We start from the raw sequence: 20858 nt of genomic DNA, 5'->3' as shown, positions 1-20858 counted from the left end.
ATTCACAGAGAAACTAGCGAATAGTTTCTGTGTTCCCTTCCAGCTTGCAGTGGCGGCAAATATTGTTATAAGACAGAACCATAAGGAGCGCATACTCTCCAAAAGGCCAGCCCTCAATTATAACATTTAGTATCTGTAAGTCTGCTATATCTGTACCTATTTAAAGAGTGCTTGGTCTAGCCCTGTCATACTTGGACCTTTTCTGATTCGTTATCTTGCAGCTTGTTCTTATTATCCATCTGTTCTGAGCTATTTGCTCAAAATGCGTATAAAGCTCTATTTTGATAGTGTGCAGGCATTAACTCCGCCTCGAATTCGTCTCCTAGTTGTGCCAAATCGTGTGCCTTTTCGTTGGCGAAAATGTTCTTGTCACCTAAAACCCATCGGCGTACTCTATGTCTAGTACTTCTGCTTGAAAGATGCCGGCTAGGTTTACTAGACGTAGAATTTTCCCGCCCCTGCTCCGCAGTGCATTTTGAACACGTCGGTATAGATAGAGATAAAATCCTCCTTTCCTACTAAATATCTTCTCCATTCACGTCTAGAGGGTAATTTTATCCCAAAGACTATTGAAAGCTAATATTGAGGGGATATAGTCTGATTTACTTATGTTTAGCTGGTTTATGTTGGCGTCATGTTCATAAGCTTTCTAGTTCCAACCTCCTAATTCCGTTATTCCGATAGCAGAACTTACTGTTCCTCTCTGAGTAAGGCGTTTATGGGCAGTTAATGCAAGAACATATTAAGCGCCTCGCTCGGACATGATCTAGTGCCTCGGTGACCTCTATATAGTCAGGCTTCCTGATATTATATTCTTGCTTGTCGGCAAAACAGTGCTTCATAAGTCAGAAATTATCTAAAGGCGGTATATATTCCTTTTCGGCTTAAAGCCGCAGCAGAGATTAATGTTTTTTTGGTTGCGAAAGAACAAACTTCTCTTAAATAATTTATGTAGGGTTTAATGTAAAATCAGGGAGTATGTGGTCTATGCTTATATACATATATCGTGTGATTTTTTAAATTGATTTTTTTTAAAAAAAAAAACGCATAAAATTTGCAAAATCTCATCGGTTCTTTATTTGAAACGTTAGATTGGTTCATGACATTTACTTTTTGAAGATAATTTCATTTAAATGTTGACTTATGTTGTTTCAACAAGATGGCGCTACATGCCACACAGCTCGCGATTCTATGGCCATTTTGAGGGAAAACTTCGGAGAACAATTCATCTCAAGAAATGGACCCGTAAAGAAATGGACCCGTAAAACCAAGATCATGCGATTTAACGCCTTTAACTTTTTTTGTGGGGCTACGTCAAGTCTAAAGTCTACAGAAATAAGCCAGCAACTATTCCAGCTTTGGAAGACAAAAAGAAATTGCTTTTTTGGCCGAAATGCTCGTAAAAAGTTGCCCAAAATTGGACTTTCCTAATGGACTACCTAAGACGCAGCCGCGGTCAACATTTAAATGAAATTATCTTCAAAAAGTAAATGTCATGAACCAATCTAACGTTTCAAATAAAGAACCGATGAGATTTTGCAAATTTTATGCGTTTTTTTTTAAAAAAAGTTATCAAGCTCTTAAAAAATCACCCGATATTATATAAAATAAAATAAAATATGTATTTACATAGCTTATATAAAAAATTATAATATTAAAAATTAGTTAATAATTTATATTTTTATTTTCTTTTCAGAAAGTGCTATTTGGTTGATGTGAAGTGAAAAGTGTGATAAAGTGAAGTGCAAAAAGTGAAATTAAATTGTGTGAAAAAAGTGTTTTGAAACATGATTGGAGCGGATTCTTTTACAAAATGGGTAAGTGCCCATAAACCATAATTTAAAATTTGTAGTTAAATTTAGAATTTATTTACAAAATAATTGTTTTTTTGTGCCAATTCAAAATTTCCAAAACGTATATCATGATATCTCTATGACAGATCATAGATTTACGTTCTCTGCCTTCTCTATCTATACGTTCTCTGGATGAACGTTCTCTGGATAAACGTTCTCTGGATAAACGTTCTTTGAATATACGTTCTCTGATATACGTTCTCTGCTTGGCGTTAAGCGTTGCCAACCACTGTTTACATATAAATTCAGCAATTTGTGTAGTGAAGGCACACACCTTAATATATATTTTGTGTCATTGATTATTCTCCGGTGCGACATCTAGCGAAACTCTTTTGTGTTTTGCCAAACGATAAAATCATTTAACTGAGACCTCGCATGTAGATGCCGCTGGGTGTTAAAACACTAACATCTTGAAAGTGAGGCCGTGAATAAAAGAAAAGAGTTTTGTTCAGCTTCGGCTGTTCGGAATAAATGCTTTATGACTGTCAAAACAATCGTCTATTGATGTGGCGACTGTAGCTCTCGCAGAATGGATTCCATCAACTTACTAATAATTTTTCAACCTTGTTATGACTAAGTTAAATTCCAGATTTTTGTCGCTGCTTCCTAAAACAAATTATTCTTTTGCTTATATTCTCACTCAGATATTTATTATTTATTTATATTATATAATAATTTGTAAAAAAAACAGGAAATTGCTTTTCATCAGATCAGCTCAGTTATTATGACGAGCTATTGACTTCCTTCCATTTCCATTGTATTCTATTCTCAGTCCATTTTTGGCTTTCAATTCGCTTTTTTATTGCAAAAATTTTCAGCAAAATCAATTCAGATAATTGCTTTAATCAAGTAAATTTTATTATATGCTATGAAATTAAATATTTGACGAGTTGATTGCTTGTCAACCAAACAGTAGCTTTCGTCTTTTGGGCGCAAAAGTTGAGTGACCTCTAAACTGCAAAAGTATATTTGGGTTAAACAAATAAATAATAACAAAATTATGGAAAGGAAATATGTAATGGGTTTATATATGCCCATTATGATGTAATTATGAGAGCAGAGATTAATTTTTCTGGAATTGTTTTGTTGGTTGGGAATTTGAGTCGCTCTTAAGCCAACATTCGGCCATTTCTACTCCCAAATTTTATTCTAGAGTTAGGTGTAGATGGCGAAGATTACAGTAAAAGCAGGGCTATACTCAAGGAAAGGTCAGTGGAGGGAGGTTAAGAGACTTTTATATGTGAAACATTTTATTTGACTAGATATCTTCATGAAATTTGCCATAGATTACTGTCCTACGCTACAATCCTCGTATATATTGTTCATATCGGATCAATATAGCATACAGCTGTCATTCAAACTGATCAATCAATCAAGATAAAGACTTTGGTTCTTTAATATCAAACTTTTGCAAACTCGATTAGTAATATTGCTTAATAATCAATACTGATTTCCGGGACCACTTTCCTTATACAATTAATACCAGTATTGAAAATATTGCTGCCGTTCAGGCCTGTGTTGTTGAAGACCTCAATTTGTAGATTTTAATTCGTTCTCAAGAATAGCAACTGTCTCAAACCACAACCTGACAAATTTCGAGAAAGAATATGGGCTCTATATAAAATTATTCCCACTCACTGAAGCCATTGGACCACCGTAAACTTCGTGATTTTGCCCATTTAAAAGAGTCATCTTTTCGGATGAGGCGCACTTTCATCTAATTGGTGTGGTAAATAAACAAAACTGCTGACTCTGGTGCGACACCTTTACTGTCAAAGAAGAGCGGTATAGATTGATGATAAATTGTGATTTAACGCCATTAGACTACTTCTTGTGAGGTTATTTCAAGTCATAGGTCTTTAGCAATAAACCAGACTCTCCTCTAGCTTTTTTTTGCGGGTGTGGGGTGGAAAATACCTTCCGCATCATCAGTGCTACCGTCAACGGCAACGGTATCTGTTACTTGCAGGTCACTAAAAACCCTTCTCTAAGGAACCGTTTATAGCTTATAAATAATATTGCTTCGCCTGACACTGTTCGGTAGACTAATGCTACTCCGAGGGTTGCAGTGCGGTGCACTCTGGCCACGACCTTACGCCGGTTTTTCTTTTTAAGCACATCTGGCCAGATCACAGCTCCATATAATAGGTGTCAAAAAATCAATTTTCACTTTTTAGTTGATTCGGATGGAAGATGAGATGCTTTTTCACGTGATAGAATCCAAAAAGTTTTCGCACGTTAGCTCCCTTTTCGTAGACCAGGTCACATATAGTGAACGGTATGCTGATGGCAAGTTGGGATATTATTTTCCCTTACTGATTAGCACCATCCGTTGCTTTTTCCCAGGGTTCAGAGAATATTTCGGCTTCTAGGCAGACGTAGTTTATATTCAATAGTACTGTTAGTCGCTCTGCAGCGGCTATTTTCAGGATTTCTGCTGGGATCCCGCCCGGGCCGGGTGATTTGTTGGCCTTGAGCTTGTTGGTGGATAGTTACAGCTCTTCGAGGGTAGATTCAGGGATTTGCGGAAATCTTAGAGTATGTTCTGCATCACTAGCCTTTTTTCGTGTGTGGGGAAGAGTGCGTTTACGATGTGATCCATTTTGGCAGCGGTTCAGGCAGGTAGCTTTGCTGCTCGAGTACCGACTTTCTTCATTACTATTTTATACCCAAGTCCCCAGGGGGGAAGAAGTCATATCACTCATATTGTAAAACCCTGTATGTATTCTGACACTCATCTCAACATATTTTGTAAGATTATTTTTAAAATAATAAATTTTTAAAATAATAAATTTTTAAAAAATGTCGTCCTTCCTTAGAGGCTTTATTTTATTATTTCAAAATAAGTTTTAATATTATTACGTTTTAATTTCAAATTTCACAGTTATTTTGTTCGCTACACTTTTCGATTACTTCTGAGAAGAACTCTTACTCTCAAGAGAATTTAGCAAATACATAATTTTGCATCTTTTTCACTCACTCAAATGCTCTCTCCGTTATGGTTCTTTGCCTCACTACTTTCATAGTTTTATTTTATAAAAAGTTTCGAGTGATTCTGCCTAAATGTATTAATTATACTCGTATAGCTCTTTGCCATTCTGCCATTCCATGCCATTTCTGTGCTTTAGTAATTTAAGTTTTATTGCTCACCTCACTCAAATTCTGAACTGAGTAAGTGAGCTGCTCTCCATGCATTCTAGTTTCTTGTTTTTTACTTTTTTGCTCGAAATTTCTGCTTTCTCGCTTTGAGTAAAAATAAAAGAGTGAGTAAAGGTAACACACAAATCAAAGCGAATGATGAAAAGCGTGAAAATGAATAGTCACAGCGATTTCGAGCGACAGTGTCTAACAATATTTCCACAAAGTAACATATTCGCCTCGCAGTAAGCAAATACAATTTAAAGAATTTGAGTTGAAATTTTTTTAAATTTATTTTTGCCTAAATTTTGCTTCGCGACCTTCTCTGTGCGTTCTTAGTGGCTTATTGCTTACGCTAGCCATTTTCGGCGATTAGCGAAAATGCGAATTGGCCAAACTTCGGCTCAAGCAATGCTGCCACCACTCACGATGGTATTAGCGAGTATACAGAGAGGTAGAAGAAAGCGCATGGGAAAAGTAGCTAAAGCTTGTAAAATATATAGTACATCATCAATACCACAAGAAAAAAACCACAACAATAACAACCACGCATGCCAATAGCGCTCGCAAACGATAGAAAAATGGAATAATAACAAAAACAGCAAAACCAACAAAATGAGCTTGTGATTTTCTGCATGTTTCTTTCTTTGCACCTGCACTACCGGCTGTCGCGCTCGTTATTTTGCCGCTACGTTCGCTTCTGGCGCTGTTTTTGCTGCTCATCTGCTTTTCCACCTTCTTCTTCATGCTAGCGCCTGTGCTCCAGCACTTGCTTCCATTCCCCTTGTGCTAACTTTTCAATTTTACTGTTTGTCTGCTTCCACGCCTTCGTTTGCTTTCATCAACGCACGTCGGCTGGCGCCCGATTGGAGTTCGTATCTTAAGTCTTTGGTTAGCCAAAGTTCAGTTTCTTCGTGTACGTCGTCAGTGTTGGTTGTGTCTAGCGGTTGAACTCAAGACTCATTTGAACTTGGAGCATAAACAAATCTACAACAACAAACGCAAATTATAACTGTTGCAAATAACAATAAAGTGAAATCCATAAACAACAATTCTACGTATCTTAACACGTGCGCGTGTGTGTGTGTGAAAATTGTGCAGAAATATTTATTTCAAATAAAAAAATAGATAAAAACGGTGTACATAACACTTCAATTAATAACAACTAAAAATTTTCATTCGATTTTGCTTACATCTCACACATTTACAAATACATACATACATATTTATATGCATTGGCGCAGTAAGTTCTGAAAACAAAACGCAGTGCTCATCGAATTTCCTCTACATCGAGTGTACGAAGTAAGTGTGCAAAAACGGTTTAACTGTGTGCCTGTGTATTGGTGTGTGTACTGCTGCTGTGAAAGTGCAAATAAAAGTTGTTAAACTTGAAAGAAAATAATTAAATGCGTTGAAAGCTCTTCTATAATGATTCTTAGTGAAATTTTGTTGCCCTAAAAAATGAAGAAAAATTTGCATGCGTCAGTTTTAGTGTGGAGAATGAAGCAAAAACAAAACTAAAATATACTTAAAGGGGCTTGGATTATTTGCAACAACAAAAACTGATAATTTTCCGAAAAAGGTAAACAATTTGTGGTTTTTTGTCAAATATTCGTGATATTCTTTGGCTTTGACTCTTTAAACTAATTTTAAATCATAAGAAGTATTTGTAGGTAAAAATATTAAAGAAAATATAAAGAAATTTATTTTTCAATAAAGAGAGATTATATATAAATTATATAATAAATTTAACTCAAAACATAATACTTATTACACATTTGGCATATTATTGGAATGACAGTATGATAAAACTATGAAATATACTTAACAAAGCTTTTAACAATTTGCAGAATAGTATTATTGTATTGTATAAAAAATATTCCAAATAATAATAAAAATTGTTTTGATAATAATATTAAAAAAATACGTATTTTTTCAAAATTTCAATTTATAATAAACAAATGTTTTTAAATTTTCAAAATATGAAACAGAAATATCCCAATATTTTTAAACAAAAAATTAATTTTTTTTAATTTTAATATATATACATATGTAAATATAATATGAAAATAAAAAAAAATTTAGAAATTTCAATGCACAAACAAAAAAGTGTCAAGAATTATTAATAATATAAAAAATAACAATGTTTAAATTTTTAAAATAATATTAAAATTTCAATATGTATAACGTAAAAAATTTTTTTTTTTTAATTGTTATTATAAAATTTTTTAAAATTTTAATTTCAATATTAAATTCAAAAAATTAAAATTTCATTGCAAAATAAATAAATGTTAAAAAAATTTAAAAATATTATTCAAAAAACTATTTTTAAAATTTCAAAATAATATTAAAAAATTCAATATAACGTAAAAATATATTTTTCTAATTTCTATTAAAAAAAATAAAAACTTTTAGTATACCAACACACATAATTTTTAAAAATTTTATTTCCAAATATAATTTAAAAAAGGGTAACATTCAAAGCAAAATTAAACAAAAAATTCAAACTTTTTTTTTTGAAAAAACTTTATAAATTTTCAAACTAATATTTAAAAGAATATGCTTATAATTTCAATATGGGGTAGCTTTTTTTAAATATAAAAACATTTAAAATTTTCAAAAACAATCAAGAATTTTTTTTTTAATTTTTATTAAAAATTAAACATTTATAAAATTCAAAATGGTATTAAAAACGAGCTAATTTTTTTTAATAATATTAAAAAAATTGTGTAAAAAATTAAACACAAAAGATAAATTTTAAAAATTTCTAAATAACAAATTTAAAAAAATTACATAATTTCAATATAAAGTTTTATAAATAAATATTTTATTTTTATGCAATATAAAATTAAAAAAATATTTTAAAACTTTTATTTTCGAAATATTATAAAAAAAACAATAACAATGTAAGAATTTTTTTTTTCTAAATTCAATAAAAAAATTTTATTTCAGATGCAATCAAAAAAAAAAACATTAAATTATAATTAAAATTGAAATATTTATAAATTTTCAAAATAGTAATGGGTTGTCAAAAAAGTCTTGCGGTATTTTTATTGATTTTTTTTTTATTGAAATTGAAATGAATTTTTGATGACTCATGCCCAGCTCTTGACCGATGCTACGGCTGCTACTATGCCGGCCTCTTTCGACCAATTCAGAGATTTTATCGCAATTTTCGACGACAGGTTTTCCGGAGCGTGGCGCATCTTCGACCACCTCTACACCAAACGAAAACGTTGAAACCATCGTTGTGCGGTGGAAATGGAAACTGTATCGGGTCCATAAACTGCACAAATTTTATTGGCGGCTTGAGATGCATTTTTGCCTTTATCGTAGTAGTACTGTAAAATATGCCGTATTTTCTCTTTATTTTGCTCCATGTTTGCGACGCTATAACTCACGAACGACTTAAAAGAAACGACAATCAATCAAACACGTGTTAGCGCGTGAAATGAGCTTTCCAAAAAGGTATAGCATGACCCGATGCGACGAATAAAACTAGAACTACGCGCTTTCAGCGCCAACTAGCGAAAATACCGCAAGACTTTTTTGACAACCTAATATTAATAATAAGTTAATTAATAATATTTTTAAAACGATATTAAAATTGGCGATCAAAAATAAAAACAAATAAAATTGAAATTTTATAAATATTTAATTTTTAATAATAATTAAACAATTTTTTTTTTGATTGATTTAACTTTTCTTCTACTGAAATTCTTCTTTCTTTTAAATTTACACCGACATTTTTATTTGAAAATATTTTGAAAATAAAAATTTTTAGCTTTTTTTTTATTAATTTTATATTTCATAAAAACAAAATATTTATTTATAAAATTTTATATTTAAATTAAAAAATTTTGTAAAATTAAAAAATAAATAAATTTTAAAGATTTAAAAAAATAAAACTTTATAAATATTTTATTTTTATGCAATATAAATTTTATTAAAAAAATGTCTGCGTAAATTTAAAAATTATATTAAAAAAAAAAATTTTTTATAACACATCCAGAATCTATGCATTTTTCTTCAAAAATAATTTTTTTTCCATTTTTGGTATTTTTCATTAAATACAAATGAAATAATATTTTAGCAGATCATACTTAAGTAGTACATTTTTTAATACAAGTTAAAAAAATAAAATTTAGCAAACAACAAAAATATTTTATTTCTAATATTTTAAAAGCTTAAACTATGCTTTTAATTGCCAATATTTCTTTCACTAATAGTATAAACTTTAAATTGAAAAAAGTAAACTAATATGAAAATTACATAAACATTAAACATTTTATTAAAATAACATAAGTACATACATATATGACGAAATTCATTTTTATCCAATTAAATATTTTTTTCTTAAATGACAATAAAAACTTTACTTTATCGATTCCAATAAATTACATTCCACATAACCTCAAAAACCACCAATAATCATCAAAATTAAAAGTAAACCGTTATTTTTTTAGTTTTTATTCTCAGTTGCCCTCGAAAAGCGCGTTTTCCACGAAACAGTTTTGATCGCAAAAGTTTAAGCCAATTTAACGCTTGGCATTACGATTTTGATTTACACGTGTGTACGTATGTATGTATGTATGTATGCGTAAATGGGTGTAAAACTATCAAAAATGCTGGCCTTAACATTTTAACTGCTGTTGTTATTGCTATTGTTCGAAACTTTTTTTCACATTATTGTTATTATATTTTGTATATTTTCGTTTTTTGTTTTTGTTTTTGCATTTACCTTTTGCTTGGCTTAACAAAACAGCGAAATGGCGTGCTAGAATCGAAATAAAGCGAGCCACAAAAAAAACACCATAACATAATCCACATTATTTGCAAAATTATACAATATATAAAATATATACAGACATACATACATATGTATCTATATAATATACAAAAACAAAAAATAACGACAAAAAGTGTTGCCGTCATCGCCCGGTAATTTGAAACTGGAGATAATAGAAACGCAGCCACCGCAAAGTATAGAACGGCATAGAAAGGTTGTTGTATTAGTAAAACAATAACAACTACATGAAACATTAAAATTGGTAGTAAAGTTCGATTTAGTATCTTGTTGTTGCTGCGCGAATAGCTTTGAAAAGAAGATCTGGTTTTGGCGACTTGCCTATAATTATTTATATATGTAGATATATATTTCTCCACAAATAGCAACAATATTGATCGCACACAAATATAACGATATGGTTATATAAATAATTATATGTATTTGAAAAGAAAAAAAATGTGACAAAAATTTCTATGTCTGCATGTTTTCGTATGGCTTTATTTGAAAAATAATCTTTCACTTCATTTAAATTGATGTAATAAAAGTTGTTATTCTCCTCTGTCCCCAGGCGCCAATAAACGCTATTCAACAAATTTATGCAGAGCTGAGAGATTATTCGTCTTATTCGACTAGAATATGAATAGTTCGTGGATGAATAGGCATTTTCTTTCTTTATTGATATTCTTTTTCGAAGAAGATTTAGTAAAGAATCATAAAATTCAAGCAAGTGGATCTCTTTCAAGGGTTTCTTGCAAAAAACGGGGTTTTCCTTGAATTATATTAGTTTAATAATTATTTAGTTAAATTTTATTGCTTTTGGAAATTCCAAAAGAAATTTAAAAATCAACTTTAGCACTAAAAATCTTTTATAATTCATTTAAAGACATTGAACCAATGATAAGTGACTGCGACAAAGGAAGTATTAAGGGAGTATTCTAGTTTAGAAACAAATAATAAAACAAATATATGTATATTCAAAGTTTAATTATTCAAGAATATGTCTACCTAAAGATTTTTCAAGATTCTAATTATTTTCGGAGATATAGGTTTTCTGCTGACCCGGTCTTTCTGACTTGGACTGCGAAAAACTTTACGCGAAACTTTAAACGCCTTTTGCACTAGGCTATCGTTTGCAAAACCATACGCACGATTTCTCAGCTTCAAATGGACCGATTTACATGAAATTAATCTTCTTCTTCTTTATTTGGTGTAGATACCGCTTACGCCGTTATAGCCGAGTTTACAACAGCGCGCTAGTCGTTCTTCCTTTTCGCTGTTTGGCGCCAATAGAAGATTCCACGTGTAGCCAGGTCCTTCTCCTGGTTGTTCCGGAGTAGAGGTCTTCCTCTTCCTCTGCTTCTCCGGCAGGTACTGCGCCGAATACTTTCAGAGCTGAAGTGTTTTCGACCACTCGAACGACATGCCCAGCCGCTGTCTCTTAATTCGCTGAACTATGTCAAAGTCGACGTATATTTCATACAGCTCATCGTTCCATCGCCTGCGGCAGTTGTTGATACCAACCCGCAAAAGGGCAATAAATCTTTCTGTAGAACTTTTCTCTTGAAAACTCGTAACGCCGACACATCAGATGTTGTCATCGCCCATGCCTCTGCACCACATAGCAGGGCGGGGATGTTGAGTGACTAGTAGAATTTGGTCTTGAACGTCGAGAGAGGACTTTACTTCTCACTTGCCTACTCAGTTCGAAGTAGATATTTCGTCTTGTCCTCTTTCATTTCTAGGCTCATTTGCTACGCTTCCAACCTGGAGAAAACAGAAACGTACGCCAGCAGTTGTACGCTCTTGTAGAAGATTGTACCTACTCTATTCAGATCTTTAGATCTAAAGAAGTCGGACGATAGGGAGTCGCCTTGTCTGAAACCTTGTTTAGTATCGAACAGCTCGGGTTTTTAATGTTAAATACTAAAATAGCCAAAAACTTGACTTTGTACAGTTTCTAGAAGAAAGTTATTGTTTCCTTTAAGATAATTAGCTAAATAGGTAATTTCCTGTGTTAAGTTTTTAAAAAAGTTGAAAACTATGCTAATTTTTTTACTGAAATTTGTTTGGAAATTAGAATTATATGCTCAGAAGATTTTATTTTGTATGATTAAGATCAAATATGCACATTTTTCTTCGATAATTTTTGTCATTCTGCATGCAAGTATCAATCTCATAGAAAAGTTCCTATTGGCAAATAAAATAAGTCAAGTCAATAAAATAAGTAAATAAAATAAAATAATCTATTGCGTCGAATTTTTCGCCAGCAAAATCATTGAACATAGATAGGAACAGTTAGTAATCACTTGACGAACTATAAGGCTGAAGTATAGGAACCTCCAGCTAAGCTTCTGGCGTGTCTCTATCGATATGTGACGGAACCCAATTCCTCAAAGCTAGCTGCTTCTGAGCGATTGCCTCCTTCAGACGGTATTGTTGACAATACAGTATCGAATTAAAGGTTTGGCCGTAGCTCATAGTAGATGTGTCCCACTCAGATTCCCAAACACATGTTCAAACCTTTCTAAGGAAATCCGTAATGATTTCGGATAATTATTAAATCCCAAATGGTAAAATCTTCCTGACGAATTAGTCAGCCACTGAGCTTGGTCATTGTTTTCGCCGACTCAACGCAATTGTACCACCATTGTTTTCTCTTTACGTTGTGGTAAGTGACCCTGTTTTTATCACCAGCAACCGTCTGCTTCGGAAATGGATGGATTTTGTTACAATTCGGCAGCTATTTGCAGTTGGAATTTCGATTTATAATTCCATACTTCGAGCTTCTTTTTATATCGAGCCTTATTAACATGGCTCCAGACAGGGTTTTGAGCAATGGCTTGCTCCTGGCTAATCGAAATAGAGTTTACATCATGGTCAGACTTTCATTTTTTCTTATTTTTTCCATTATTTTATCGATATTTTCGCCAATTGGTCTTCCAGATTGTGGTGCATCTTTGACATCAAAATTCCCGGAAGTTACACGATTGACTCTTGCACTATCTGGATCCTTATCCTTAACACTATGCACATTTTCAGCCACCTGGCTCGCGCTTTCGCCTTTAGCGATGAAAAATTGTAAAATAAGCCGTATTTTCTCTTTGCTGGTGTCCATTTTGTCCACGTTTTCAAGCAATACACAGCCAAGCAATCATAAAACTTTCTAAGAAGTTTAGTTAGTACGAAATCATATATTTCTATCGCCATATAGTTTAACTCGATCAATTTATGCAACGCCAGATTGTGAAAGCCAACTAATAGCAAAACTGATTTTTTTACTAGACTGTACATACATATTTACATTTAGTCATATTCCGAAAAAATTGCAAAAAAAAAATCAAAAACAAAATTCCAGTCTTTTTTTGCAAGCACAGCGAATTGCTAATCAAAGAAAGCCTCAACTGTCCAATAACAAGTACAACTGTATGTTCGTGTCACCTACACTCACCGGTGTACATATGGATTTACACTGAAAACATGCCATTGACGTTTTAATGACAGCAAAAGCGTCAACTAAAAACCGCCAAATGCCAACTGTCTGGCCTTTTCAACGCCATCGAACGATTATTTTCTTTTAATAATGCTGCCGCACACAATCCACCGCTACGCTGTACTACTACTGCGGCTTCCACATACATACACTTGTCTACATGAAATCCACGCACAGCAGACTCAAGAATGAAGCACGCAAAGCAATGAAAATATGTAGCAAAGCCAGCAAGTGCGGCGCACTCAGCCAAGTTGTGGCATTAAAAATAATTAAAAAATAGTAGAATGAAAAAAAAAAAAACAAAAACAAAAGTTGCTGCCACTTTGTCGATAGTTCCGCTAAGTGAACGCATGGCGTCGCACTCACCTTCACCTGCGACCCACAAACGCTGCCAGCAGGCGCATTGTTGGTTTTGTAGAGTCTGAGCGAGCAACGGGACGCGCAAACCGCACATGGGCCACATGAGCCGTCGCAAGCACCGCACTCCGCCGCAGCCACCGCACACCGCAAACCAAACCAAATCAGTCAGCCAGTGAGCATGTCAACAACAACAATAACAACGACGACAAAGTAAAACTAATATCGCTTACAAAAAACTCACACAGAAAAAGAAAAAAAATTAAGAAAAAAAACAACAAAAACAAATCAAACAGAGCATTCTGCTGTTCCGCTTTGCAGTTCCTTCTTATCTCACATTTCTACTTCTTTTGCTACTTTTCCTACTTTGTCTGCTGTTTCGTCTTCTGTTTCAGTGGCGTAGCTGTCTCCGGTTACATTGCATGCTTTTGACGGGTTTCTTTGGCCGATCCGGTGCAGCTTTCTTCTTGGACTCGGCTCAGTGAGTGACTGCACCTTCCTCAAGGCACAAGTGCTTAGCCATTTAGTTATACATGTGTATGTATGTGTGTGTGTATTCTATATTTGTATGCGTGTGTTTGCCTGTGGCACTTTATGGTGCAGTGAAAACGTATTAAAAAATTAAAACAATAAAGAAACAACAACAATTACCGCTAAGCGAGAAGTGTTTGCCGCCAGCGCGACAGCACCTTTCGAAATTGTTGAAGCGTTATAAGAACTAGGGAAAAAAAAGATAAGTTTCTACGCCTTGAAATTGATTTTATATGTGAAAAGCAGATTATTGAATTGACGATTTTCTAACATTTCTACAATTAGCTGAGACAACAACAGCATTAAAAATATTTCCGAAATATTCTTAACCAATGCAAGCAACTGAATCCAAACAAAAATATAAAAAGTGTAAATAAGAAAATAATAACAACAACAACAACATCTTCCAAAGCAGCCATAAATTTTCTTCAACACTGCTAAGCTTCCATCATATGCCACTCCCCTCTGCTACAGGTGAGATACGGTTTCTCTCGCCATCAAAAGCCGCTTAAATTTCAGCTTTTTTACACACACACGTACATATAAAATTATATATGGATATAGTTTTCTGTTCTGTTGCGTCCTCTATCGCTGCACATTCATACATACATTTAATCGCCTTTGACAATCGAAGAAATCTTCGAATAAAAGTCAAACAGGAAGTTGCACGCTGTGGCGATTAAGAACGCTCAATAAATTCTGTTACAATTGGAACTGGCATGACTGTGCTTCAAATTGCCGTCTATTTTTCACCTCACTCAATTCAATTTTTTGATTTTTACTATATTTTTACTCGTCGTTCCAGTTGGTGTTATGATTTTGTTCAGCGTTCAATGACTCGCTGCTCCACCGCTGAGTTCGATAACAGTTTTCAATGTTAGATTGTTAACCTTGTGTGCTGAACATATACATATGTGTGCTTGGCGTAAATTAGAGTTTGTATTAAATAGTTTGTATTATTTTATTTTGACGATTTGAAAAATTGATATAGTATAAGTTCACACCAGTCAATTAATACAGCTTATGCTATATTTACGAAATGATAAAAAATGTGGATAATTTATTTTGCCATGAGGGCCACTTTTATTAATCAAATCAAATTGAGGAATCAAAAAGTCAATCTGATATTTATAAAACGAGATATCGTTAATGTCTGTATTGTCACCTTATATGAAACTAATGACTTTATCATTTTAAATCCTACGCTTCACAGGTACATTACGTGTGGCAACTAAATGAATAAATCTAAATCTGAAAATGTAATCTGCCAACGATTTGCATCCAACGGAAAACGTTTTGCTAATTCTTTCTAGCCACAGTGTTCGATATAGACAACCTTCAAGGCGAATTAAGATTAATTAATAAGGAATATATATTATGAAAATATTTATCTCGATTTTGATGGACTAGTTTGTATAACCGATATATACTATAGTAAAGTCGGAAAATGTTATGTTACCTTCGCCATACAAAAGTTTTCCATGCAAGAACTTGATTTTGATAGCTCATTGCGTATGGCAGTTATATGCTAAAGTGGTATGATCTAAACAATATATTCGTTGATAGTAACATTGTCTTGGATAATAATACAAGCAAAATTTTTTGAGAAATCTTATCAAATAAAAAAGTTTTCCATGCAAAAACTTGATTCCGATCATTAAGTTTATATAGCAGTCCAAAATCGCCAGTTTCGACAAATGAGCAGCTTCTTGGGGAGAAAAGGACGTTTGACGTTTTCAGATCGATATCTCAAAAATTGAGGGCCTAGTATCATACTCACCTTTTACAAATATGTCAGCTCTTTCAAGGTTCTCTACTTTTTTAAAGTAGACACCTCGAAACTTCAAATTTAATGGGGGATATTTATTATCATTCGAAAACCCGTTCTTTATCATTTATTTTTTGAAGATTATCAATTTCATATGTTGGCAGCGGCTATGTCTCAGACGGTCCATCCGTTGAGTCCAATATTCCATGACCAGTTCGAGCATTTTGACTTGTAACTGCCGAAAAACACGTGTGGTGGTTTGCTCAAAAGCCTGAAACGAGGTTGTCCGCATAGATTCTAAACTTTAGATATTCCCACAGCAAAAAGTCTAACGGTGTGATATCACATGATCATGGTGGCCAATCGATCAGCCCAAGACGTTAAATTATCTGTTCACCGAAGTGTTCTCACATGGTTACGTTCTCACCGGCATCATTTTTGAAGAAATATGAACCGATGATTCTGCCGATGGCCCACAAACCACACCAAACATTTGTTTTATATGGATAAAATGGCAGCTCTTGAATCTCTTCAGGTTGCTCTTCGTCCCAAATGTGGCAATTTTGACTCGAAAACGTCGGATCTTCTTGAAACTTTTCAAGAGCCCATAGAGCAAAGCGATGTCACTTGGGAAGGTCGAGCGGCTTCAGTTCTTGCACAAGCTGTATTTTGTACGCTTTCAATTAAGTTCTCGACGTAAAATGTACCAAGTCGTTCCATACGTCAGTTTGTGTTGCAGCGAACGGCGCCAAATCGACTCTCCACGGTCTTCGTGTATACTCTCAGCTACGGCTGCCATATTTTCTTCACTGCGTGCTCGACATGGTCTATTCGGTCGAATATTATCCAATAATGAATGCTGGGTCTTAAGTTGGGTGATGGTGTTACGAATAGCTCGCTCAGTATGCCGATTATGTTGACCATAAGTTGAGCGAAGCGCCCGAAACACGTTCCTAACAGAACGTGAATTTTCGTAATAAAATTGAAAAATTTATAAACATTGTTCAGGCGTAAGTCTTTTTATGATGAATGCCAAACAATACTGAACAAAAATAACATTACAGCTTGGCATGTCCCAGGCATGATCTGTCAAAAAGAGGCTATTGAAAAAGTACCTCTGATTGGATCACCCGTTATATTTCGTTACATACTTAACTTAGTTGACTCAAAGCTAGCCAAAGAGCACTACACCATCAGACTCGTTTGTAAGCCTAGTCACAGCATAATCCAACTCCCATTCCAATGGGCAAAGGGCAAGGTTTGCCATCTTGCGTTCTTGCACTGGATCAATGGACCTGGCGTGGTCCACGACCTGCTCCTGTGCGACTGCAAGATCCTTTTGGCCTAGAATAGAACGCAGGGGATTTTCCGAACTACTTGCCTTTAGTAAGGTTCAGCTTCCGCAGTCGAACGTGTTCCTAATGGAAACACTTGTCCAATGGGCATTCATACGGTAATGCTAAAAATCTTGACGGACGAAAATTGTCAATGTTTGTATAGAGGAGGGTGAGCTGTGAACATGCAAGCACTTTCTCCTCCATTGATCAGCCCATGAAAGATGAAAGACTAACTGTCAACGATTTTTGAAATATATAGATTTGTAAGGGTCTTATGATCTATTAGATCGTATTTTTAGGTAACACAACGGACCGGCGTTCTGAGCTGTCCAAGTGTGCTTGTATTCTTTGTTAGGCTCGACCTCATAATCTAACCTAACCCAACTCTGTTAAGGGTAGAAAAATATTAAAGAGACGCAGTCACACAAGAATGTTTTCTTTCGAAGCTGGAAATATGGTTTACACTATTTTTGCACTATTCGGTGGCAACCCGGAGTGCAAATATTTTTTGTTGCTTATGTATTAAATTTAATTATGTAGTATAAACATAAGTTTTTTTTTAAGTTTTCTTTGTTGTATTTGTAATTTAACATTAGTGGCAACACCATTAATTTAAACTTGTTTATGTGCTGTTTTGTGAGACTTAAAGCATTTCTGTGTGATAATCTGAACCTTACCTTATTCTCATTGATGTTCCAAAACAACAAAAAATGTCTCAACGCTACAACTGTGTCTACCTAGCTAAAACCCTTAGTTAGACTCCTCGCAACTCTTTAAATTAACCACATGAGATCTTAACTAAAAACCTATTAAATTGCATACGAGTGTACTAGAAAACCTCTCTGCATTGCTGTCAGCCAACCAACGAGCCATTAAACCTTATGAAATATTCACACATAACACGGCAAAGAGGCGTAAGATCCTAAGCCGCCGACATTAAAGCGCATGTCGAAGCCGTTAAGCAAATCTTCACTGGGCGACTTTGCAGTCCTCAGCCCATTGCTGGCTGCCAACTTTACTGCCAATTTGCCATAAATTTGTGCAGCAATCAATTTTCTTATCTGACATAGCGATGCGCTCACTAAATTATCGAAAGTGGACGACGTTTGTGGAGCCACGGCCCCAGGTGGTTAGCCAGTGCGCTAGTATATGCAGGATACCGGCCTCAGAAGCGGCCTTGCAAGCCTACAAATTCGCGTGGCTTGCTTCATTAAGCAAATGACCGAAGCGCATGAGCGGCTGCCAGCGAAAAGTGGAAGTAATTAGATGTCGACGAATGGGCTCAACAGCCCGAGTAGCGATAGCGCGTTTGCAGATCGGGCTAAGCTTAGTTCAGCGGTCACACAAGAAGCTGCAGATAGTGAAGTCAAGTAGACTCAGGCTATACTCATAGACAGTTTGCCGCTGAAGAAGAGTTCCACATAAATTTGTTGTTTGCGGTTGTAGCCTTGAGGAAATAGAGAAGGTAGTAGAGAAAGACTCGTGGAAGTGAACTGCAAGTGAAATTAGCAACTGCTTATAAATTTATTATTTATTATTTATATTATAGATTTCATATAAAGGGTTATTCAAAACGAGCGCTACCAAAGTTTTTAACTAAAACAAAAACGGTTTGGGATATCGCTGACACTACGGGCACTTCTTTGTCTCACTGGAACGGCAACATTTCCTACTGTGCCGGCGGATTCAAATTTTTTCACTAGTCGCTCATATATTGATCTGACAAGACGATTATAACGGCTATAATTTGTACGTAGCGCTCTTAAAATTGAGGCCACTGACTCCGAATTTTGGCAGTAAATTTTAATAATTTCGACTCATTGTTGGGTCATATATCTTTCCATGAAAAAATGGCAAACCGTAATGAAGAGAAATGTTAAAAGCGGGACAAAATATGGTGTCGTTTACTGTCCCTATCGGTCTACTTTTGTAGCGTCCCTATTAAAAAACCCGTTATATTCTTTGAACCTGAAAATAAACGCAGAGATTTGAGATCAAAGGTAGTTTTAACAAAGTATTGTATCTTCTTCTTCAAGTTATTAAAAAAAAATGTACAGGGACTCGAGTAGAATATAATAAGATCGCCTAATTGTAGGCAATATTTTTAATTAGTATACTGTGATTTTTAGTAGCAATAAAAAAAGCTTCTGAAAGTCAGTTTAGTGGTGATTAATGCCGCTACAACAAAAACAAAAAACTGTAAACACCTCATTTCTAGCTTGTTTATTCAATCAAGTAACATAAATTTATTTTTTCATTGAAAAAAAATATATTTTGTTTTACAAAATTTTTATTTTATTAGAACACACATTTTGGATCTTCCATATAGATTTTAAGTAGTTTTAAGAAGTTTAAGCAAATAAAATAATTTAAGAATATATTGATTAGTCTCAATGGAGAACAATCAATCCTGTCACTATTAATGTATTTAAAAAATTTGCTGATTGTCAATTGATAGATTGCAAATAAATATATATTACAAAAAAAAAAATAGAAAGTAATTTTAAATTTAATTTCAATCATAATTAAATAAAATTAAATACTTCAAATATACACTAAAAATTATACAATAAATAATAATCAATATTTTTCTAAAAACGACACACTGTTTATTTACGCAGAGGCCGAGCAGTGATGGTTTTGCAAGCGCTTCGTGCGCTGGTCAAGTCCATAAATTTGCAATATGGATGGACTGAACCATTCACCCATGCAAAAAGAAATAAGAAAAACAAAACAAAAATTGATTGTAACCTTCACCATTTATGTTGTTGTTACTGCCGTCATTATTGTTGTAAATGCTTAGCGAACTTAGGCCGCTGCAGCCGCAAGCAAATCTTCGCTTCGTTCAACTTGATGCTACTTTATGGTTGCAGCTTACAACATAAGAATGTTGTTGCTGTTATTTTTGTAAAATTTATGTGTCTATCTATATGCAACCGCTAGCCACAACGTTAGCATCATCGGCCAAACTTCGCCGCGTTTAATGCAGCCCGACAATAACAACAATAGTAGCAATGAAATGTTGAACTTTTGCAACAACAACAACAAAGTGGTGGCATAAAAAGCACCAGCACCAACTTTGTTTGGTGAATGCAATAAAACAGCAACAACAACAACAACAACAAATCGACATTCACTGTTGCACCAAAAATTGTGTGCATAACATTCAAATGCAAATAATTGCCGCAGCAAGACAATGTTCGCCGGCAACAACAATGAAATAGTGGCTGGCAACATTCACTGCCAAAAGCGATGGTTTATTGGTGAAGCTGCAGCTGTAGCTGTTGTTGTTATTACTGCCGTGGTTTGACTTGATAGTTGTTGTTGTTGTTTTTGCTGTTCGTATTTGTTATTTTTTTTTTTGTATCATGCTTGTTGTTGGTGCTGCATTTGATTTTTGTGGTTGTTGTTATTTCTTTTTGTTACAGCTGTTGTTGTTGTTATTTTTTTTGTTATTGTTGTTGCATTTTATTATTTATTTATTGCGCTTCTTTCTTAAAGCCTCAAGGCAAAAGAATGGGCGTGTGGAGTGGGGTGGGAAGTAAGCATTTGCCCAGTTCTGAGCTTGACTGCTGCTCACACACTGGCCAACAAT

General features: G+C 34.2%; 1 protein-coding gene across 1 annotated transcript in view; it reads left to right on the top strand.

The window, feature by feature from the left end:
* The window catches only part of LOC126759790 (uncharacterized protein DDB_G0284459), a 504946-nt gene that overhangs the window by 360980 nt on the left and 123108 nt on the right, over positions 1–20858 (top strand). Inside the window, exon 4 of the mRNA XM_050474902.1 lies at positions 1697–1817. The gene's annotated coding sequence lies outside the window, so the exon portion shown is untranslated. The remainder of the gene's footprint in view (positions 1–1696; positions 1818–20858) is intronic.

Source organism: Bactrocera neohumeralis, chromosome 5 (genome assembly GCF_024586455.1).
Source record: "Bactrocera neohumeralis isolate Rockhampton chromosome 5, APGP_CSIRO_Bneo_wtdbg2-racon-allhic-juicebox.fasta_v2, whole genome shotgun sequence".
Classification (NCBI taxonomy): Eukaryota; Metazoa; Arthropoda; class Insecta; order Diptera; family Tephritidae; genus Bactrocera; species Bactrocera neohumeralis.
The sequence above is the reverse complement of the archived record's forward strand: the minus strand, read 5'-3'. Positions and strand labels throughout refer to the sequence as shown.